Raw genomic sequence first — 24,367 nt, 5'->3', positions numbered from 1 at the left:
CTCATGTATTTTGATGTCCGGTTAGTAATTTCCGCCTCCAGGCATGCAGACCAGGGCGGGGGGCGGGGGAGCCGCCTCCACGCGCTCCTGTGACCCCTTTCAGGCCCCACCCGTCTCCTGCTCAGTTACCCCGATCGGCGCTGATGGCAGGGTCTGCTGGACCCACAGCTCCAGGAAGCACGTGTTCCTTATCTATTTCCTCCCAGCCTCTGCTTTGTCTTAAAATAGGGATAAAGACTAATATATTTTACAGGTCAAAATGCTTGGTGGAGTGAATGAATGTTACAGAAGCCATTGACAGAAGCTACAAGTAAGGCAGCAGTGGTGAAGAGCGGGGACTCGGGAGCTCGGCCACTTACTTAGCTCTGGGTCTTGCGGCCAGCTGCCCTCTCTGGCCCTCAGTGTCCTCATGGGGGTAAAATGGGGGTAATAGTATTCAACAGTAACTACCTCATAGGGCTGTTACGGGATGTAAATAGGTTAAGATTGGTAAGGTGTTTAGAATAGGGCCTGGCACATGTCAATGCTATCCAAGTATTTGCTAAATCAGTGACACCTTCCTCTTTCCCTCCTGAGTTCAAGACCAAATGAGAGGGACTTCCCTGGTGGCACAGTGGTTAAGAACCCGCATGCCAAGGCAGGGGACACGGGTTCAAGCCCTGGTCCGGGACGATCCCACATGCTGCGGAGCAACTAAGCCCACGCTCCGTAACTACTGAGCCTGCGCTCTGGAGCCCGTGAGCCACAACTACTGAAGCCCGTACGCGTAGAGCCCGTGCTCCACAACAAGAGAAGCCACTGCAGTGAGAAGCCCACGCACAGCAACGGAGAGTAGCCCCCGCTCGCCACAACTAGAGAAAGCCCGCGCGCGGCAACGAAGACCCAACGCAGCCAAAAATAAATGAATAAATAAATAAATTTAAATTAAAAAAAAAAAGACCAAATGAGAAAGACACTGGGGTTTCAAATAGCAGCTTTATTGTAAATAAGGCTGAACTTGAGTAGAAGGCTTGACTCACAGCCGCCATCATATACCCCAGTACGAATTATACTTGGCCCCTGCCCCAGGCTTGCCAGGGCCTGTCCTGTAACCCTGAGTCCACTCCTCCACCAAGGCTGTGACCAGAGGGCAGGGTGGGCCAGGCAGAGAAGGAGGGTGGGAACCGAGGCTGCTCAGTGCCGATTCCCAGTCTCCTCGCTCCCCATTCAATGAGAAGGGCTGCGCAGAGGCCAGAGTCGCCTTGCTCCTTCTTTCAAATGCCCGATGGAGGGTGTGGGGGGCAGGAGGGGGACGGTGGGGAGTTTTCCCATCTACCAAGGACCACTCCCGGCTGTCATTTATCAAACACCTACTGTGCACATTATACGTGTTTCATTGCTCCCTCCTCAGAATGATCCTACTAATTTTTCAGGTAAAGCAACTGGGACTCAGAAACCTTAGGTGACCTGTCCAAGGTCACACAGTCAGGAAGCAGCGGAGTCGAGATGCACTCTTTCCCCTTTGCCACGCTGACTCTGGCTCCACCTGGACAGTTGTAAAGGGCTGCTTGGCTGTGGTTCTGGGAGGAGGCCGCTGGCTTCAGAGCCTGGTACCCGGCACCCAGCAGCGAGGACTGGGCCTTTCCTCTGGGAGAATACGCTTTGGCACTGATGCTCTGGGGGGCGTGATGTGATGTGATGGTGTGATGGGGGTGATGGTGTTTATCCACTGCCGCCATGCCTTAGGCGTGTCTGGGCACAGACTGGGGAGGGGCGTCCTTATGGCGCCCTGCTGGGCCCCTGAGAGGCACAGTCTCCCCGCTGAGCCCACCACGCCGAGTCCCAGGAGCCGTCTGCCTTGGGGACCTGGACACAGAGTGACTGTCCCTGTCCTGTGGAGGCAGGAGGAAGGGCAAGGCGAAGAGTAAGGACCCCTGAATCTGCCAGGAGACGCGGTGACTCGCCAGGTGGTCAAGCTCAGAGAGGGCCTGCCGTGCAGGGAGCAGCACTGCAGGGGCGGGGGGCCTGAGAGGGGGCCGGTTCTGGTCATTTGGGCACACGCAACAGAAACGGACTCTGGGTGCTTTTAGCACAAAAAGATGTACTGGACAGACATAAATTAGCCCTCGTGTCAGGGGAAGATGCAAAGACCCAGGCCAGGAACCCGGGTGGTCCTGGGCATCCAGGTGGGCAAAACCTAGGGATGAAAACAGCAGAACGGGTGAGAAAAGATTTGGGCGGTAAAAGTGACAGGGACTTGTAACGGGTTGGGTGGAGGGAACTGGGGTGGAGGGAGGAGCCGGGGATGGGGGGCAGCGCCGTGAAGAGAGAATGTTCCAGGGGCAAGGACCGCCTGGTGGGAGTGGAGGGCTTCCTTTCGGGTTACATGGAGTTTGATATGCCTGTTGGACCCCCAGTTAAGAATTCTGGGCAAAGGGCTGGTCCAAGGGCCAGGTGTAGGGGACACGCATCCAGGGTGACCGTGGAGGGTGAGTGAGAATCCACAAGGACAGCAAGAACCACAGAATGAAGGGGGAGGAGCTGGGCCTAGGGCCATGCCCCCAGGAACAGCCCTACCCCCACTCCCGCCAGCAGGCACCTCTGCAGTCCACACAGGTCTTGGGCACTGCTGGCACCTGACTTCCTTGTCCTTCCAAGGCACTTGGCCTAGCATTTCACACACAGTAGGTGCTCAGTGAATATTTGTAGCCCGTCTCCTACTGATGGGAAGGAGACAGCTGGATGCAGAAGTTGCTCTAGGTTTGACAGGCCTGACGCATCCTCAAGGATGACGCAGAAGGTGGTGTCACAGTGGTGCATGGGGTGCTCCCAAGTCACAGTGTCTGCTTCCCGACGCTTCAAGGCAAACAACTGTGCTTATGTGAACGAGACCCCTCGACCTGGCATATCGGTGCCTAGAAAGGAGGTAGAGTGTGACACATTCCTCCAGCTCTCAAACTCTATGTTCTCTTGAGAAATACAAACAAATCCACATGTTTAAATACAGGCCGCCCACTTGCATCAGAGGGGGTGGATTCCCTGGGTGACAAGTACACACAGTTCTGGCTGGGTTTACATCCTCTCCCACAATCCCTCATTCATGGCCTCCTTGGCCCGCCACAGTCCTAATTCAGCATCCTTTCTTCCAGATGGTCTTGTCAAGGCTGCCTTCTCGAAGGCTGATTTGGAGCTCTGGTCTAATCTGCATAAGACCTCAGCTGGTTGGTAACACCAAGTGCCTTGCAATTTGTTTGTCCTCAAAATCTGCCCACTGCCACAAGTCGCTCTATTGGAGGTGTGGGAATTTTCTTCAAGCATTGTTTTCAAGCAGGCAAAATGGCTTATGTGTGGAGCACTGATTGCCAGCTTTGTGATTTGTGTGAGAGCAAGGCTGTCCTTGCCCTTGGAGAGCTCCCCGTGGGGGACTGTTAATGCCTGTCACAGACTAAATGTCACCCTTTTGTGAATTCATAGGATTTCAGAGCTAGAGGAGCCCCCTGGGGGCTCACGGAAGTCCTTGGACAGACCAGGAGCGTGAGGCTGAGGGCGGCAGAGGGGCCGCTGGGTAGAAGAGGCAGCTGACGGCCCCATTTGCGAGCTCTTTCCTGAGAGGCACACGGGACCCCATGCTGACATCCCACTGGGAAATGGAGCGCTGCCTACTCGTCGGAGCTGGCCAAGGTCCCAGATCTCTTCCCGTCCCCGAGGCATAGGTGGCATTTCCACCTAGCTGAGTCACCAGGGTTTTTTCTGGGTGGAGACGGTAATTACCAACCCAGGGGAGCCCGGAGTTCCTTAGCCCTTTGTGGAGGTGGCTCTGGGCTGCCAATTTAGAAACAAGTCTCTCTGTGTAGAAACGTATCCTCAAAGCCCATTTGTAGAATGTGGTCAGAGTCCTAGACGCTGTGGATGAATTACAAACCACAGACACAGTAAAGTAAGAATGATGGCTGTTAACACTGTGCATTCCTGCATGCTACCAACAGGTATTTTAAGTGCCTCAAATCAGAGGAGTGTCGTGCAAGGGGGATGTACCATGAGGAAACTGCCAGCTCTTTCCTACAAATATATCATCTACTCTTTACAACAACCCTAGGATGATATCGCTTATATGTGGACTCTAAAAAAAATGTACGAATGAACTTATTTACAAAACAGAAATAGAGTTGCAGACATAGAAAACAAACTTGTGGTTACCAGGGAGGAAAGTTGGGGGGAGGAGGGATAAACTGGGAGATTGGGATTGACATATACACACTACTATATATAAAATAAATAACTAATAAGGACCTACCGCATAGCACAGGGAACTCTACTCAATACTCTGTAATGGCCTATACAGGAAAAGAATCTAAAAAAGAGTGGATATATGTATATGTATAACTGAATCACTTTGCTGTACAGCAGAAACTAACACAACATTGTAAATCAATTGTACTCCAATTAAAAAAAAAAAAACAACCCAGGAGGCAGCTATGACAATGATCTCCATTATAAAAACAGAGGAATTTGATTTTAGGGAGCTCGAGTCATTTTGTTTCTTCTCCAAAGGCGTTTACAGCTTAGGCAAGTCGAGAAATACAAAGTCAGAGCACCAAAGGTAACACACTGTGTCCATAATCATGGGGAGAAGGGAGTAGTTAGGGAAACCTTCATTCAGTCATTCAGCAAACACTGGATTCAGCATGAGGTGCTCCCCATTCTTGGTTGGGTTTTGCCCATAACTCCTGTTTCCCACATGCCTCTGGAGCTAATTTGCTGATGCCCCCAGTGAGCCACAGACTTTGCCAGGCCTCAGCTTCCGCTCACGGTGATCACACTAACTACCAATACTGTTGACAAGGATGTTCTAAGAACGAGGGGATGCCATCTGTGAAGTGTGTCTTCCGGGAGTGGATGCAGGCCTTACTCCTACAGGTTAGTTTTTGCTCTGGTGCTTGTGAACCCCTCCCAACCCTGATGCTGAAGTGTGTGCAATGCCTGTGGGTTGTCACACGCATGAATTATCTGGTGAAGGTTAGAGAATACCACTGACTTTGGCTCGATAACTTTAAAGAAAATGCCTTTATCACCATCACAGTTAAATGCAACAGCACAAAGCAGGAGAAGATGAAAAGGAAAAAAGCTCAAACCAAAGAATAAATGACATTTCAGAAAAAGCAGAAGAGGTAGATATGAAGACCAGTTGTAATTTAAAGTGGCAACATGTCCGATGACTTAATTGCTGGCTTCTGGGTTGTTCCAGGTTAGAAAGAGGCAGGTACACACCAAGCCAGACAGGAGGTCCTGTGGCGGGGAGCAAAAGATTTGACCTTGGGCAGTCTCTCAACTTCTCTGTGCCTGTTTTCTCATCCATAAACTGGGAGAATAGTAACATCTAACTTGAAGTGATCATAAAAGAGTCTGGATTCACATGCCTAGTATCTAATAGATACTCAAAAATTGTAGCCATGATCATTAAGAGTCATAGCAGAGAAAGCAGAAAGTGGGTACAGAATTGATAGGTGCTTAGAATGAATTTCGTTTTGTTGGACTAAAATGAACCTCTGTTTTAAATGTCCCTGTCTTATTTGTTTCCAAATAAGACTCACTATGTCACCTCATCAAATGAGACAGCTTGCACACAGAGAGTGGTGTGCTGGTAAATGTTCAACAACAAGCTCCCAGGAAGGGGGAGAACCTTGACTTGTAGTGTTTGCCAATTACCGCGGTGTGAATATTCCCACCATGGCCGATTTCAAACTTCCAATGTGGCGTCAGGAGACTTGACAACTACATGCAATGTGGGTTCCTACGTGGGACCCTGGAACAGAAAAAGGACATTAGGTGAAAAATAAAGGAAATCTGAATAAATTATGGACTTCAGTTAATAACAATGCATCAGTGTTGGTTAATTAATTACAACAAAATACATCATACTAATGTAAGATGTTAATGTTAGGGGAAACTGGGTGCAGGGTATATGGGAACTCTGTACTATTGTCTCGACTGTTGTGTAAATCTAAAACTGTTCTAAAAATCAGGCCTATTAAAAAGAAGAAATAATGTCCCAAGACACTTTGGGAAGAAATAATAATATTAATATCTATTATTAATTGAGGGCTTACTGTGTGCCCATAATTTTACACGTCAACTCTGGGCTTCTGTAAGGGGAGCCGGAAGGGGGCGGATGCAGCCCAGCCCCAGAACTGAAAGAGTAACGGCAGGCAGGTGAGCTGTGAGTGCTCCTCCACAGCCGGGGCTGCTTCCCTCTCTGTCGGACACCAGGGTTACATTCTGGGAGACAACCTGCCCAGGAGGGAGGGGACCGTAATCCCCAGACCACATGAAAAGTGGGCAGAGCATGTCCTGAAGGGAAAGTGGGGTCCTATTACCAGAGGAAAGGGGAGAGGAGGGGACAGCTGCTATTTTGGCTGTTCACCATCCCTTCCCTTCCCACCACCTGTAGGTTTGGTTTGGGTGAGGCTGACTTACCCTCGGTTCTGTGGCGGGCGTGGGACCCGGCAAAGCCTGGCCAGCCAGAGCCACTGAGACTTCGGTTGAAACTGGAGGAAAAGGGGGCCGACTCTTCTCCAGAGTTTGTTGAGGGGGCAGGACCGGGCCACTTTGTCATCACAAGGGAAAAACTGTGTCAGACCAGACCCTGGAGCTGCAAGGTGGAGATAGGCCTCATCAGCCTGAATCTGAAGTTTCAGAATCTGAGTCGGTCCCTCTTTTTTTTTTGTAAAAAAGTACAATTCAACGGGTTTTAGTATACTGACAGAGTTGTGCAGTCATCGCCCCTGTCTCAGCATGGTATTCACAACGGTTGCACACGGCCGTTGAAGAATATTTTGCCGTTTTCCACGATTCCTGTTACTCTAAATGCGTGGATATGTATACATGCAGAAATCATACGTATTATACGGATACAGAGGCAACACATGTGAAGAGAGACACCAATTGTTTATATTGGCAACTAGGAGAACAGGGACTATGTGTATGTTCTTTTTCAGGTTCTTTTCCATTATAGGTTATTGCAAGATATTGAATACAGTTCCCAGTGCTATACAGTAGGTTCTTGTTGTTTATTTTATATACAGTAGTATATATCTGTTAATCTCAAACTCCTAATTTATCCCTTCCCCCTTTCCCCTTTGGTAAACTTAAGTTTGTTTTCTGTGCCTGTGAGTCTATTTCTGTTTTGTTAATAAATTCATTTGTATCTTTTTTTTTTTTAGATTCCACATATAAGTGATATCATACATATACATTTCTCAGTCTGACTTACTTCACTTAGTAAGATAATCTCTAGGTCCATCCAATTACAGTTTGTATTTAACGTTTTATTCGATAGAACCTTTGGAATAGAAATAAAACAACAGGAACAAAATGATTCTTTTATAAACATACATGAAACTATTAATTTTTTATTGTTTACGTTGACTTTAAGGTATACTTTTTTGGTGAAAGCATATTCCACTGTGTGGCTTTGAATGCAATCGTGTTTTACTTTTTAATCTTTTACACCAGAGCTGCTGACGGCGTGGTGTGTGGAACCACAGCTGGCCTGCACACTGTTACCAGTTCACGGGGAGATAAGTACAGGAATTAAGAGTTTTAGAGGCTCTCAAAGCAATTTGACAGAGCTGTTTTATGTTCTTTGAATCTAATAATAAAAAATTAGGGCTTGAATTTTGTATGTCATGGCTTTTAAAAAATTTCACTTATTTCTAATAATTTATTTATTTTTGTCGCACGTATCAGCCCACAATGGACTGGAAGAAAAAAGAGCTGGTCTCACCCTACAGGTAGTTTGGGAAGCGCTGCTCCGTATCACTGAGAATTAGTACAAGTCAAGGTCGTGATGGAAATGGAGAATATGAGAATGGAGCTCAGAAAAGGGGAAAAAAAAAGCTGAGAAGATGAAAGACATGAGAAATCTCCAAAATGGCAGTTTGCTTAAATTTTAGAAACTGCAAATGAGGAAAGCAAGCAGACCTCTGTGCCCAGCATGACCCCCACAAAATCTGCAAAGAGGACGCTGCTTTGAGGAGGGTTTACTGCTGATCAAAGCAACGAAAATGATCAAGAAAGTGATTTTCGGCAATTCCACAACTAGAACAGGTCTGATGGAGACCCTTCAGCTGTGGGGTCTTCTCTAAATGAGGCTGTACTGACCAACCACTGACTGCAGAGAGAAGGCTTGTGGGCCTCACTTGGACTCACCCTGGTTGCCCTTGTGTCGGGCATAAGGACACACAGTCTTAGGAGGCAAAGAAGCTCAGTGGCTGAGAAAACAACTTCGTTCGGAGCCACACAAGCTCTTTTGAATCCTGCCTCTGCTGCTTACTTGCTGGGTAGACTTGAGCTGGGTAGCCATCACTTTCTGGCCTCAGTTTACCCATCTGTAAAATGCACTTAATAGGATTTATCCAAGGTGGCTGTGAAAATTAAATGAGATAATAAATAGTTTGGGGCAGAATTTCCCAGGAAACGCGGCCCTTTTCCTCTCTGGAGGCTGGTGCAGGGGCAGCAGCAGGTGCAGGGTACATGGGAGCCCTGGATGGACTCTGATTTGAGCCCTAGCTGCAAGTTCCGGACCAAAGGGGTATCTCAGGTCAGGAGGGGTGCGGGGGGTGTCCCCGGCCTGGACCTGTTCAGCGCCGTACAGGGGAAGGGTGTTCCTCCTGTGTGTGTGTGTGTGTGTGTGTGCAGGGTGTGTGTGTGTGTGTGTGTGCGCACGCGCATGTGTGTGTGGGGGGCTGGGGGTTGGGAAGTGACCATGGGGCCCAGACCAGGAGCAGAATCCCTGGGACAGCCCCACAGGTGCAATCCTGTGCCCACTGCTTGTGGCAGGGTCCACTCACTTCCACTCATGGGGGAGGCTGGGGGGCACAGAGTGGAGGTGGGGCCTGGAAGAGGTCCAGCTCGCGCTCTGTGTATCGGAGGGACCTGGAACACCCTGGTGGGGTCTGGGGGGGATGATCTGTGTGAGCTGGAGGGGCTGGGGCACCCTTAGCTTCCGCTGGGGACGCTCCTCCCACTGGGGTGAATTGCTCCCACGTTCCCACAGGAGAGACGTGCCCATTGCAGGTCCTGCTGGTGGGCGTGACCCACCTTTGTAGGCGTTAGTAGCCCCACATCCCTGCATCCCTGCATCAAGTTCCATGGAAAGTGAAATTTCAAGCATGTAGTAAAACCTGCAGAAACTGTCTAGTTTTCCTGTGAGCCCAGAATGTTCCCTCCCAGGAAAGCTGCACACTGTGGTCGTGGCCCATCTGGTCTTTAGTTGGGCCAGAACGTGAAGGAGGAACTCTGTCTTCTGATCACTCGTACCGTCCCTCCCTTGGCCTGCTTCCCCTTTGGGCATCTTCCCTCGGGGCAGCCCCTGACCCCTTCCCTTCTGCTCTTGCAGTCGCCCCCCCCTTCCCCCCATTTTACAGATGAAGGGGTTGAGGCTCAGAGGCTGAGTGGCTGCTTAGGGCCACTGGGCTGTCCTGTGCGGGAGCTGGGATTTGAACCTAGGTCTCCCGGCCTCCTTTCTCGTTCCCCTGCTCCTGCTCACTGGTCCCTGTGTAGTCTCTGATTCTTAACACTCGAGGGCCAGCAACCCCGGTGATGTGTCAGGCCCATAGCTCCCTGGGGCACATCTTACTGGACCTAGAGGTGGCCTGGGCACCTGTCTCTTGGGTCCCACTTTCTCTCACTGCAGCTTCTCTAGGCAGATAGCAGACTGGCCAGTGGCACAATGTGGGCAGTGACCTGGGCTTCGGTCATCAGCTTCTGTGCCCTCATTACCGTGCATCCACCCCCCGCCTTAAATGTGTGTTTCTGCTTCCCCACGTGAGCAAGTACCTCCTGGTGGCAAGCCCTCTCCAGATGAGGTAGGCGAGGGGCTCTTCAAGGGGGACCTGCTCTGAGGGTTGGTACAGCTGCTTTGCCAACACACAGGAAGCCCTTCCTGAAAGCTTCCCACGCAAGGTCAGCGCTCGGCCCATCTGGTGCAGCACAGGAAGGGAGAGGCAAATGGTGTTCTGTGTTTTGTTTTTTGTACGGGGCCTGAGTGCAGCAGAGGCTCACGGGGAGAGGGAGGAGCACAGGCTTTGCAGTTGGATAGATTGTGGCTTTAAATTCCAGTCTTGTTGTCTGTCTCATTGTTTTGTTTTTTCTGAGTCACGGTTTTCACATCAATAAAATGGGGACGATGATCACAGTGTATATGGGGCAGGGCTGTTATGAGGTTGAGAGACAGTGTCTAAAGGATCTGACCCACGGAGCCCAAGTACAATCAGCCTTCAGTAGCACTATGCTCTGGGTGGTCCTTTGAGTATGCCCTCCATGATCAAGATGATTAGTAATCTGTACAGTAATGCTGCAGCTAATCAAGAACTTACTGAGGGTATACTTTGCCAAGCACTCTGCTGAGTGTTTTACAGGATGGTCCATTTCCTCCCCATCTTCTATAAGTCCCATTTTACAGATGAGGAATGAATCTCAGCAACATTATGCGACCTGCCCATCATCATCAGATGCTGGTGAACAGCTGCACTTGAGTCTCAGTCGGCTCCATCGTTCCTCCATCTCCAGAGGCTGAGCACTTAAGGCACCACAGGTATGCTCCAGGGATAAGCAGGGTTTGTTAGACAACGCGCTCCTCACCTTTTACCTTTCTCCTTTTGTATCTGTTTGCCCTTCTCATTTGCATCACTTCTTCCTCTCGCCCTTTCCCTACTTTCTTCCTCTCACCCTTTCCCTACTTTCTTCCTCTCGCCCTTTCCCTACTTTCTTCCTCTCACCCTTTCCCTACTTTCTTCCTCTCGCCCTTTTCCTACTTTCTTCCTCTATTAAGCTAAAGAATAATCAAAGCTGCCCTTCAGGAGCATCAAGTTTAAACATAACATGGTAAAGTTGAGGAAACAAAGTATCAGTTATCTATGGCTGTGTAACAAACTACCCCAAAATGAGAGGCTTACAACCACAAGCTTTTATTTTATTTGTTCATAACTCTCTGGTTTGGCAGTTTGGGCTGCGTCCAGCTAGACAGTTCTGCTGGTCTCTCTGGGTCTCAGGTGGCTGCAGTTAGCGGAAAGCTTGACTGGGGCTGGGTGGTCCAGTGCAGCCTCACTCACCTGCCTGGCGGTTGGCAGCCTGTTGGCCAGGGTGCCTCAGTGGCCACTCGCTAGGCTAGCTTGGGCTTGTTTAAGAGGGTGGAAACTGCATGGCCTCTTGAGGTTTCAGCTCAGAAGTTGTACATCACTTGAGACACATTTTATTGGTCAAAGCAAGTTACAAGATCTGTCCAAATATGTCGGGTGAAAAAGTAGATTCCATCTCTTGCTGGGAGGAGTGTCAAAGACTTGGTGCCCGTTTTTAGCCTACCACACTAAGCACAGTTCCCTCCCCCAAAGATATCCTTAATATAACCCCTTTTGTTACTTCACTCCTCTCCCCTGACTCCCATTCCCTCCTTATACTTTCAATAATAATTCCTTACTTCACATCACCCAAAGCTTCATTTACTCACTCAACAAATATTTTATTATGTGCCAGGGACCCCGAAGTGAACAAAACAAAGTTCCTGCTCTAGTGAGTCTAATGTTCTAGTGGAGGGAGCAGACAATACAGAAATAAAGAAGCACACAGTGTAGGGCTATGGTGGACAATGGGTGCTTTGGACAACAACAGAGCAGATGAGGGGGTGGGGAGTGTGTGTGAAAGGGTGGAGGGTAGTCGGTGGTTCCTATTACATACAGAGCGATCAGTTGACATCTAATGAGGTGACATCTGAGCCTGAAGGAAGTGAGGGAGTAAGAAGGTCCAAGCAGAGGGAGAGATTTCCAGGTACAGCAAACAGCCAGCGCAAAGGCCCTGGGGCTGACATTGAGAGACACAATTCCTTACAGTCTTAAATGTAGTTTAAAAACACCAGCCGTATGTATTTCATAAAAGAATAATAAAAGAAAATATTTAAAAATGGTAAAACTCTTGCTAAGCGAAAGCACTTTATTTTACTGGATTCTGTTATAATCGATTATAGCTCCTGAGAAGGGAACGGAGGGTCACCTCTCTGAGCTTCAGGGAGTTCACCTTTCAAAAGGAGAACTATGTGCTTATCCTGCCTCTCGCCTTGTGGTGAGGATCAAAGTGACACCATGAAAAATGAAAGTTGCTCTGCTTCTGGTTTCATTTCCTACCGCAAGGTTGCCCGTGATTTTTTTTTTTTTTTTAAACGCAAATCAGGTATCACTTTCGCTTAAAACCCTCAAAGGCTCACTGCTGCCTAAAGAATAAGTGCCAGGCACCTGAGCACGACTTCAGAGGGCCCTGGCCGTCTCATTTTTTACCCAGACCCTCCCCACCCCCCCCCCGCCACAACCCCACGCTCCAGTCAAAACCGGCTCTCATCTCAGCCGCTCTCTGCCTGGGACCCTCTGGGATCCTCCTCTCCCTTCTCAAGCCTCAGCACCTAGGGGACCGGCGCCTTGGTGGTTAATGTACCCAGATCAGTGCCCCGCTGGCGCTCAGGTAGATAACGTGTCCACCTCTAAGCCGTTATAAAGCTCTTTCCAGACCATCTTCTAAGATCAAATCTTGGTACCGCCCAGCACTAGCTAGCTATGATGCCTCTGAACAAATCCCTGAGCCTGCTTCCCTATCTGCAGAGGGGTCCGGGACACCCCTTAGGTGGGCCTGGAGAGGACACGGGCCGGCGCGGGCACACACCGGGTCCGGACATCCGTGCTTCCGACTCTGGGGCGGGGCTGTAAGGCGGCTGACCGGGGTGGGGGGGGGGCCTCCAGAGGAGCAGGGTCTGGGGCTCGGGGCAGCGAAGGGGTGCGAGGGCTTCCCCGTAGTCCGTCCAACTCCGCCGGCCCAGAGTGCGGCCGGAGGGAACCCCGGGACGTCCGCTCGGCGGGGCGCCACTCCCGCCCCCGGGCAGAGCTTCCCCGAGGCCGCCGCTCGGGGCCGCAGCCACGCCCCCGCGCTGACCACCCCCCCCCATCCGCCCGCAGCCCGGGCCTGAAGTCCCGGGTACGATCCCGGGAGCAGAGCCTGGCGGCGTGGTGGGCATGCGCGGGCCGCGGTGCGCGGCGCGCATGCCCGGTGCTCCCGGGAGGCGGAAGCTCGGAACGGGGACGCGGCCGGGCGCGCGCAGCGGGGGGAGGCGCGCGCCTCAGGAGGCCGCCGCGCACGCGCGGCCCGCGCCGACGCAGCACGGCCCCGAGGGCGCGAGCCCGCCGCCGCCGCCGGGCCGGGACTGCTGTGCGCCCGCGGCGTGAGGCGTGGGAGGGAGCGCGGCCCATCAACCGCGGCGCCGCCCGGTCGTCGTCTGCCTTCGCCTCCCGGCGCCAGCGCGGTCCGAGTGAGTGCGGGGCCGGGGCCGGGGCCGGGGCCGGGGCGCGGGCAGGCAGGCGGGCGGGCCGACTCCCGGAGCTGGTTGTTGGCAGGGCCGCGGCCCGAGGGTGGAGGGCCGAGCGGGGCCGGACCGGCCAGTCCCGGCGGCGGATGCGGCGGGGACCGGCCCCTCCCGCGCCGGCCGCGGCCCCGGGAGGCCGGGGACGTGGGGAGGCCGGGGGCCCGAGGAGGCCGGCGGCTTGGGGGCGGGGGGCGCTTGGAGGCCGAGGGGTTCGGGGCTGGGAGAGTCTGAGGGTCTCGAGGCCGGGGGATGTGGGGAGGCCGGGGGCTCCGGGAAGCAGGGGGCCTTGGGGGATGCGAGGAGGCCGGGGACTCAGGGAGGCTGGGGTCTCGGGGGACGCTGGGAGGCCGGGGAGCTCAGGGAAGATGGGGAGGCCGGGGGATTCGTGGCTCGGAGAGTCCGAAGGTCTGGAGGCCCGGGGCCTCGGGGAGGCCGCCCGGCCTCTGCCGGGGCGGGCCGAGTGCCTCCAAAACAAAAGGGGAGAGAGAGGAGGGAGAGGGAAGAGGGAATCCGCGGGGCCGCCGGGGGATCGGCCGGCCCGCGGGGCAGGGAAGGGTGGGCCTCGAGCCCGCGTGCGGGGCGGCGGGGCGGCTGCGTCCCCCGCGGCCCGCGCTCAAGTTTTGTGCAGCCTGGAGGCTTTCTCGGCGGCAGCCCTGAAGACCTGGCAGGATTCGTTGCGCTTCCCAAGTTTCCTCCTCTTCTCGCCCCAGCCCCCAACTCCGCGGCGCCCGCCGAGCAAGCTGGAAGCACTCTGGGTCCTTTCCTGGCACCCCATTCTTTCTCAAAGGAGTGTGTGTGTGTAGGGTGTGTGTGTGTGTACGCTGTTACTTGGTTTTCTTTGATTGCCGGATTTTGTAGCTTAATGCACTAAGGGTAAAGGTTTTTGCTTTTGCCATTTCAACAGTGTCTTATTCTTGCTTAGTTAGCCTGCAGCTGGGTTTTTGGCAGTGAGACTAAGAGAATAGTAATATTGTGGTATTCATGGGAACTGGTTGAAATACGGTCAAGTTGAAGGCGATGTAAGAGTTTGGGGGTCTGTACTTAAGACGACCATCATTGGGATTCATACTTAGGATGTAAACATCTTCGTGGTTGGAAAAACAGGCCATTACTGTTCGAAATGCAATACCAGAGCCTCACCTTTGATACTTTATTTGTAAAACGGGTAATGAAAATAGTCTCTTCATTGAAATGACACAGCCAAACCCTCAGGTTAGTTGTCCTGTCTTTGACAACCTCTGAAAAGTGGGAGGAAAGTATGTGGATGAAGTGATTAAAGATTCACAATAAATTAGCATTCAGCGTACTTTGTTGAGGTACAGTGTAGATAATATTTTGGTCCAGTTGTACTATTGAGTTAATGTTTAAAACCCTGTAGTATTTAAACACATGAAACTTTTAAAGGAAGTTTGTGTTTCAACTTTCAACTCATAAAGACAGTATGTCTTAGTATCTTTATGAGTATATTGTTTTATATTTTTGGCTACTGTTGGAGGGGAAAAACTAGTTGAACTTACCATTAGTCTCTTCTGAACACTTGTGTACTAACTGCTGCTGAAACAGCAAGATCAAATATTATAGATTCTCCTCTGAAGAATTTCTTTCAGGTCATTATCAAATAATCCAGTTTAATAATGAGCACTGGAAAATATTGTTTAAAACACATGTTCCCTTGTAAACGCGGCCCCATAAGGCTTCATGAAAGGACTGAATAGAAGGACTATACATCATTCAGAGGTGATGCATTGAGAAGCAAGTGCTTGGCTGAATAAAGACATTGAATCCAAAACTTAGTATTTATGATGTGGGGCAAAGAATGCTGGGACTCCTACAGGAGACCGTCTGAGGCTGTCTGTCACGGAAAGTGAGTAGTAAGTGTTAGATCAGGAGTGTTAGATCCACTAGTGCAGCGGTCGCCAAGTGTCTGGGGAAAGCGGGAGTTAGTGATGGCAGTAAGGATCATTAAAACGTTTTTAGCTAAACTCTTCTCTGTAACAGTCCATGCCCTTTGTTGGAAAGTACAGAAATTAATGTTCCAATTCTAAAAGCTGGGTTCTTGAGCTAGATAACTTCTCTTACTAGAAAGTTGGAGAAATTGTCTAAATAACAAAAGTGTATCGTTAAAGCGTTTCCTTTAAGAAAAAATACTGATGAGCTCCCTCAGAAGAAATTATTGTTATATTTTGTATATACATATATAGTCTACGGTGTTATAAAGTGTTATGTGTAGCAAAAGATAATTTTGAAAATTACTATCTTTGCATGTTATTTTGAGTTATAGTGAGGTGGAATCTTAGTTCATATCTCTAAAGTTTTTATGGAAACCTTTTTTTCCTATATTTTAAATGTGTCTTAATTTTGAGAAAAATAATTAAAAATTGTCTTAAGGGTAACAAAAGATGCAATTCAAATTGTTAATACAATATGTAAATCTTTAATTTTTTAAATTAAACATTTTCAGTTTAGACATTTTTAGATAGAATAAATCTGGTTTTAAATTTCAGTGGCATTAAAAGTTCTGTTACTTTTGATTACTGTAGCTTTATAGTATAGTCTAAAGTCAGGGAGCCTGATTCCTCCAACTCCCCTTTTTTTTCTCAAAATCTCTTTGGCTATTCGGGGTCTTTTGTGTTTCCACACGTTTTTAGATTTTGTTGTGTTGTTGTTCTAGATCTGCAAAAACGCCATTGGTAAAAAGTTCTGTTATTTTTATCGTATTTGTGAACTGAGTTTTTAAATGAGTTTTTTTTTTTTTTTGCTAGTAAATCAGAAAAGTTTAGTTTCTGAAGTACTTTATTTTGCCGTAAAGCTCTAGTTTAAGAACATATTTTCATTAGTTTTCTCTTACTGAAATCCCTTAAATAATTAGAAAAAATTACTGTGGGGATCTTTGAGAATTTTCACTGATGTCTGTATTTAAAATGTTAACTTAAAAAATTTGGGCAGAGTAAATGACCTTACTTGAGTCAATAGTAATAAACTCCAAGAAGTTTATGAATGCAAATAAGCATTCAAATGTTAAGTTGCTTATCAACCTTTAGAAGGATCCTTGGAATGGAGAAGGATGGAGAGCAGCTCCAGCTTGCCTTGGGTGCACCTGTGTTTCTCTAGCTCACCCAGATACATTCAGAAGTTATGGTTTTTTTCCTTCTTTTCTGTAAAACAGTGTTTAGTAGTGGATTATTTGAGCCCTTTATTGCTTTTTCTCTCTACTGACATTTTGGCAGGGTTCTTTTTTCTTCTTCATTTCATGACTACCAAAAGGCAACCCAGTGCAAGAGAAATGAAATTCATATGTACCAGTTTCTGGCATTAATTTCTAGTAATTGTGCTAAATCTTATCATTCAGAACTGCACAAATGTGTTTCTGATTGTAAATCAGCAGAGGAACCCCCTCTGTTTCTATCTGTAACAGTTGTATTGTTTTTTACTAGGCTCTGTGATGGAAATGAAATTCAGATACACATATATAGTTAAACTTTCAGTTTAAATGGAATTTCTAGCAAAACTGTTAATTATAGTCTGATTTGCGTAAATAGTAAGGAAATGATTTATAGACATAGTAGGAAATAAACGTTTCCCCGAGTGGCACTATTCCCACTCTTTAGCAGTTGGAAGCCTCAGAGAAGAATACTAGTAGCATCACCACAAAGTTTACCTATTTTTAAGGACACAAAGGTGTTTCCTTACAAACTGAGTATTTAATTAAAATAATCCTACCTAAATCTTATTTATGTACATTGCTATTTACTATAAACTCATTTTTCACATCAAGAAGAATGACTGAAGTTACACATTTGAATATTTTCCAGTGGTAGGGGAAGAACATTACTGGGTACCTGTGTGGGTGCCCTGTGCTGTTGGTAGGTGTTATTACCTTTTTACAGATGAATTAAATGTGGGAGAGTCTCTATCCTGTAAGTTGCATTTGTTAAACACCATGTGCCAGGCCTGAGCTGGGTGCCATAGTGCTTTATCTCCTTTATTACTCGCTAGAACTACTGAGTTGTACTGCTGTCTGTATCCTCCTTTTGTAGATGAAACCCTGGAAGCATCGAGTTAGAGTAGCTCGCCCGGGTCCTCAGCCCACAGTGGTGGATGGCTTGGACAGACCCGAGGGACTCTGCAGTGCCAGCTCCTAACAGCCTGCCTGCGGCCTCCCTGGCTGGAAAAGCAGCAGTCTGTAAAATCTTAATCCAGTCTTCTGCAGTAGGAATAAATAGTATGCTAGTGTAATGACCATGTCTGGGAAAGTTTAGATAATTGTATTTTCTATTTGAATCTAACACTTTCAGATCATGAAGTTCTGACCTGGCCAACATAGTATAGGTAAACATTTTAATTAATATACCAAAATTGTTTAATTATTTGAAATTAATTTAGAATTAGGTAAAGTGTATAATGCATGATGCAGTGATTGATACTTCTTATTTGTCAAGATGTGCTTTAATAACCTCCACATTTACAGTTTTTTCATTGGTGACTTTTTTGTGGGGTTGATGTTTGAAGACAGTTTTGTGGAAAGCAAGGAGTATGTAAGGGAAAAACAAATTGCACATTTCTCACACAGGTATGAGCCCCTTGTAGTAATCCTAATATTTACAACCTCTGATACATTGCTGCTCTATAAATGTTTCTGAAGTGAATGTGCTCATTCTCACCAACTTAGAATTTTCCATTCTGCTTTTTTTAAAATATATTTTTAAAATTAATTAATTTATTTTTGGCTGCATTGGGTCTTTGTTGCTGCATGCGGGCTTTTCTCTAGTTGCGGTAAGCGGGGGCTACTCTTCACTGTGGTGCACGGGCTTATTGCTGTGGCTTCTCTTGTTGCGGAGCACGGGCTCTAGGCACATGGGGTTCAGTAGTTGTGGCACGCAGGCTCAATAGTTGTGGTGCACAGACTTAGTTGCTCCGTGGCATGTGGGATCTTACTGGACCAGAGCTCGAACCTGTGTCTCCTGCATTGGCAGGCGGATTCTTAACCACTGTGTCACCAGGGAAGCCCCATTCTCCTTTTAAGAGTCGGCATATACTCTGCTCCTTTATTTGGGGCCAGTGAACCAAAACCAAGGCTTAGAAGAACCTAAACAGTCGTGTCTGTGGGCTGTGTGTGCCTAGGATCTCCCTTCTGCCCCCATATTCTGTATTGAAAGTAGTCGAAGGTGCTCGTCATGTCTACTGGTGACCAAAGCACCATGCATTTGTCTTTGCTGGCCTAAAGGAAGACCTTAAATGATTTTACACATTACATATTTTTAGTGGCTTGTGTGTCTTCTCATGAGAATTTAAGCACCATGAGGGCAGAAACTTTGTTTTACACACTTTTCCATCTTCAGTACCTGACACAATATTTATTGAGTAGAAGAACCCAGGCTTATTAATTATTGGACAACAGCTATTACATCAGTTAGCTGTCTGCTGTTTTGTTTGCCTTGGTAAAGGACCTCACTTTAAAACCACATAGGACTTGATACCAGGGAAGAATTGGATTATCGTGTTTTCACCTTTGTCTGCTTTATTTTAGATTGCCGCTGTCATCAGACTTGGGCCAGGGAAAAAATACTGCTCTGCCCCTTTACAGTTTTGTTCTTTTTTTCTAGAAACTGATCCTGTATTAATTGATCTTGTGTTCTTTAGGACTCATCCTGAGTTCTGCAGACATAGAAAATTGCTCAAGGTGACACAAAATGAGCGGGACTTGTAAAAGCTCCTTCATTACTGGTCCAGAAGCTCTAACGTGTCCCTTACTAATCAACTGGATTCACTGGCTGCTTTACAAGAGTTTTCCATTATGCCCTGAAACCATTTTAAAAAACCCATTTTCGTATTGCTGCCGTGCCAATTACATATACAGCATACCAGCTTTCCCTTGCTGTGACAGGTCACTTACCTTTACTTGGGGGAAAGTCAACATTTGGGTAAAAAAGAGCAGTTTGTTCTTCCTCAGCGAGTTCCCCCTTAGTCTTGCTGTATGGTGTGGGGAAACAGGCACTCTCACAGAGACCAGGAAGCTTCAGGTTGTTGAATTGGTTCTCAAAGTAGCCACAGGTTAGAAGTGCAAATGCTCCTGCCTGGCTTCTGACCTACTGAATCTGACTCTGGGGGCGGGGCCAGTGGTCAGTTTCAACTTGCTGTCAGGAGCTTTTGATGCATGCTAATGTTTGTGAACCACTGCTTTAGAGTGTTTTAAAAGAAACGCCAGTTGTAGCAGGCAGACATCAGTTATAAATGGCAGAGGTATGTGTATGGTCTCTTTTTGACCACTTAGATTTGCTAATGAGGTTGCCTTCATGTCAGGACTCTTAAATATGTTTCTAAGGGTTTTTAGAGTCTTGAGAAGACCTCACAACTCCTTTCGTTTAGTAGAGATTTTGAATGTTTTCTGCTGAGACCACTTAATTATTTTGAATCTTGGTGTGGATTTTAAATGAACACTCTTATGTTGAAGTGGCAGTTTGTGTGGCTCCTGGACTTGTGGCTTTTGGCAAATAACAGGAGAGTGTGTACATGTGAGTGCTTAAGACACACGTTCCCTGGTGGTTTTGTTTTGGTGCTGAAAAATTGGCTAGCTTTATACTAGAGTCAAGGTGATTGCCAAGTCTTGGGGTGGCTAATGAAGCAGCATTGTGTGAATTGATTCTATGCCTAGCATTACATTCATATCTAAATTTAATGAATTTTGTTTTGCCTTTTGTCCTTTCCTTTTTTTCCTAAGAAGGCGCTAAGTAAAAGTTAGTGTACCAAATGGGATTGGTGATGTGCCTTGTGCAGAATTAGATGCATCTGTTGGTAAATAGACTATTATACGCTGAGGGACAAGGATTCTGTATTATCTTTTCCTCATGCTGCCATAGTAGGTGGTCAGTCAGTGATTGATGATTGAAGAAGAGTCTCTCCTGCTGAGGTCCTGGAATTACAGAGACTAAAGCGAATGACGCTGTTGTGGGCCTTCTGTGGTAAGGGGTCTTTTAAGTGTGTGAAAGTTGTTACGAAGGTAGAGAAGAAGAACTGTCAAAGGCAGAGGGAATTAAGTGTAATGTGATCTCAAAACAGTGAGAAGGTTCTTTCCATGTGAATTTTCTCCACCCTCCCCCCCCTCCCCCCAACCATGGTCAAGCTTTCAGTTAACTGTGCAGCTGCCTGAAGGCAAAAATAATAGAAATGAGCTGGTGGAAAGAGCTATTTGGAACAATTTCTTTCTCCTTAAAATTGGTCAAGTGAAATTAAAGTTCTCATTAATGTGACTCCCATTAAATGTATAGCTGTCTGCCCAGTATTCGTGGGGGATTGGTTCCAGGACCCTCCTCAGATACCAAGTTCCTTGGATGCTCAAGTCTCTTACCTAAAATGACGTAGTATTTACATACATACATTTAAATGCACACCCTCCTGTATACTTTAAATCGTCTCTAGATTACTTATAATACCTAACACAGTGTAATGCTATGTAAATAATTGCCAGTGTGGCAAGTTCAAGTTTTGCTATTTGGAACTTTCTGGGATTTTTCCCCAATATTTTGAGCCTCGAATGCGGAACCTGAGGATGTGGAGGGCAAGTGCATTTGAGTGTGCCTGGCCCAGAGCAGCTTCTCAGTGGATGTCAGTGGATGGTTCTCCTGGGACCGCCCCCCCCCCCCCCCCCCCCGCAACCATCAGGCTGCATCCCCTGAGCAGCCTTCTCTCTGATTACAGCTTCAGCTCATCCCCGTCTGTCTCTGTTCTCCTGTCAGTCTCCCCTCCCAGCGCCTTGGGGTCGTTTCTGTAGTAGTATTACCACCTTGTGGTTTTATTTTATTTTTTAAAAATTTTGTTTATTTATTTATGGCTGTGTTGGGTCTTCGTTGCCGCGTGCAGGCTATCTCTAGTTGTGGTGAGCGGGGGCTACACTTCGTTGCGGTGTGCGGGCTCCTCATTGCGGTGGCTTCTCTTGTTGTGGATCACGGGCTCTAGGCGCGCGGGCTTCAGTAGTTGTGGCTCGTGGGCTCTAGAGTGCAGGCTCAGTAGTTGTGGCTCACGAGCTTAGTTGATCCGCGGCATGTGGGATCTTCCCGACCAGGGCTCAAACCTGTGTCCCCTGCATTGGCAGGCGGATTCTTAACCACTGCGCCACCAGGGCTGCCCCCCACCCTGTGGTTTTAAATAGCCTTTTCTTGGTTATAATGAGGTTGCACATCTTTTTATACATTTACTGGCCATTTGTATTCACTGGTTTGTGAAGTGCCCATATTTTTCTATTTGTTTTAAAGAAATTTATTTGTAGACTTCTGTATATTCAGAACACAGGTCCTTTGTTGGTTATATATTTTGCCACTGTCTCTTCCTACTTTGTCATGGAGTTTCACTAGCTTGGTGGGTTGTTTTTTTTCCTTTTTGAATGAAGAGAAGTTCTTAAGTTTAATGTAGTGCAGTTTATCAGTCTTTTCCTTTATAGTTGGTGCTTTTTGTGTCTTTCCCTACGCTGAGATAATGAACTTAATTCCTGTTATTTTCTAAATGCTTTATGATTTTGCCTTTTCCCTTTAACTTTATAATTCTCTTGGAATTGGTTTTGGTGTGTAGTGTGAAGGAGGGATACAATTTCGTTAACGTGGACATCTTAGTTGTCCCAACACCATTTCTTAAAAAGAATAAATGCTCCTTTCCCCCAGTGCTCTGTGGTGACACTTTTGTTGTAAATGAAAGGTCCATATATATGTGTGTGTCTGCTTTGGACTCTATTTGATCCCTCTGGTACTAAGCTGCCTACAGTATTGTAGCTTTATAATAAGTCTTATCTCCTCGTGGACCTCTTCCCACTTGGTTCTCCTTCAAGTGTGCCTTGGCTATCCTCAACCCTTTGCAAATCTGTATGTTTTAGAATCACTTGGCAACTTCCCAAAAAATTCTTCTGGTAGTTGTTTGGGATGACATTAAATGTATGGATCAATGTGTAGAGAATTGATTCTAGATTTGGGTTATTACAGATAAAGTGTATGAATATTTTTGTACGAGTCTTTTTGTGGACCCAGGCTTCTATTTTTCCTGGGGATGGTTGTTTAGGATTGTAATGGCTGGATCATATGGTAGGTGTCTGTATAGCTTTTTTTTTTTTAACGTCTTTATTGGAGTATAATTGCTTTACAATGTTGTGTTAGTTTCTGCTGTATAACAAAGTGAATCAGTTCTATGCATACATATATCCCCATATCCCCTCCCTCTTGCGTCTCTCTCCCCCCCTCCCTATCCCACCCCTCTAGGTGGACACACAGCACCGAGCTGGTCTCCCCGTGCTATGCAGCTGCTTCCCACTAGCTATCTTTTACATTTGGTAGTGTGTATATGTCAGTGCTACTCTCACTTCGTCCCAGCTTACCCTTACCCCTCCCACTGTCCTCAAGTCCATTCTCTACGTCTGCATCTTTATTCCTGTCCTGCTCCTACGTTCGTCAGAACCTTTTTTTTTTTTCTTTAAGATTCCATATATATGTGTTAGCATATGGTATTTGTTTTTCTCTTTCTGACTTACTTCACTCTGTATGACAGACTCTAGGTCCATCCACCTCACTACAAATAACGCAATTTCGTTTCTTTTTATGGCTGAATAATATTCCATTTTATATATGTACCACATCTTCTTTATCCATTCGTCTGTCGATGGACACTTAGATTGCTTCCATGTCCTTTACATGTTGTAAATAGTGCTGCAGTGAACAGTGTGGTACATGACTCTTTTTGAATTTGTGTAGCTTTTTAAGAAAGTGCCAAACTGTGTTCTAAAGTGGCTGTACCATTTTACATTCCTACCAGCAGTGTATGAGAGTTCCAGTTGCTCTGTATCATTGGGGCAACACGATGGTTAGTCTTTTAAGTTTTTGCCATTCTAATAGGTGTGTCATGGTATTTCATTGTGGTTTTAACTTACATTTCCCAAATGCTTTAATAACACTGAGTATCTTTTTATATGTCTACTTGCCATCTGTATATCTTATTTGGTGTTCAGATCTTTTGCCCATGAAAAAACTTTTTCTTACGGGTGAATTCTTTATATATTCTGGGTACAGGTCCTTTGTGAGATACTCTCAATGCTTTCCTCCCATGCCGTGGCTTGTTTTTTGCATTCTCTTAACAGTGTCTTGAAGAGCAGAAGTTATAAATTTTGATAATGTCCCATTTATCAATTTGTTGTTTTATGGATTGTGTTTTTTTGGTGTCATATTTAAGAAATCGTTGCCTAACCTAGGTCACAAAGATTTTCTCCTGTTTCCGTCCCCCCCACCCCCACTAGAATATTTATAGTTTTAGGTTTTACATTTAGGTCTGTGATTGATTTTGAGATAATTTTTGTTTGTGGTGTGGGATATGGGTCCACATTACTTGGAGGACTCTTTCGAGGCCTAGAATGAAGGTAGTTCCCTCCAGAGAGCATTTGTTTCTGCTTCAGCCAGTCTGGGACCACCCTAAACCAAGTCCAAGGTTTGAGGTTTTCTGGACCACACAGAGCTGTCATTCTCTTGGTGAGCTGATTCACTTCTGGCTCACTCTCATCCTGAGCTGTGTAGCTTTTGAGGTCCTGCTTAGGGAGGTAGGGTTAGACACTTTGGGGGGCCTGGCTTTGATTCCTGTCCCTCTTTCCCTGCACTGTTGTGAAAAGGAAAGTCGAAAATTTCAGAATTGGCAAATGACTTCTTCCGTGCAGAGGTGGTTTCTCTGCTTGTTTCTCTCTGGGTTCCTGATTTCACTTTAATTTTGGTATTTCCTTCTTGTGCTGTCATTTTCTGGTTGCTTTTAAGATTTTTAAAGTATTTTATCTGTCTTTTTAAGCCTTTTTCAAGCGAGGGTTGGACTGAACAACATAGCCTGCAGTTAAGGAGCCAAGGAAAGTTCTTTTTCATTTCACTCCAGTGTCTGGAGTCTAAACCTGGACCTGCCGTTGCCTGTAGTAGCCGCTAGCCACGCGTTTAAATTAAAATGGAATCAGATTTAAAGTTCTGTCCAACAGCCAGGCTA

At 47.0% G+C, this 24,367-nt stretch overlaps 1 protein-coding gene across 2 annotated transcripts in view; it reads left to right on the top strand.

Annotated features, from left to right (window-relative positions):
* Positions 1-13,212: 13,212 nt before the first annotated feature.
* The window catches only part of PTK2 (protein tyrosine kinase 2), a 255,666-nt gene continuing 244,511 nt past the window's right edge, over positions 13,213-24,367 (top strand). For both annotated transcript variants that reach the window (XM_068525379.1, XM_068525378.1), the window contains exon 1: positions 13,213-13,324. The gene's annotated coding sequence lies outside the window, so the exon portion shown is untranslated. The remainder of the gene's footprint in view (positions 13,325-24,367) is intronic.

This window comes from Eschrichtius robustus, chromosome 17 (genome assembly GCF_028021215.1).
Source record: "Eschrichtius robustus isolate mEscRob2 chromosome 17, mEscRob2.pri, whole genome shotgun sequence".
NCBI lineage: Eukaryota > Metazoa > Chordata > Mammalia > Artiodactyla > Eschrichtiidae > Eschrichtius > Eschrichtius robustus.
This window is presented reverse-complemented; position numbering and strand designations above follow the sequence as displayed.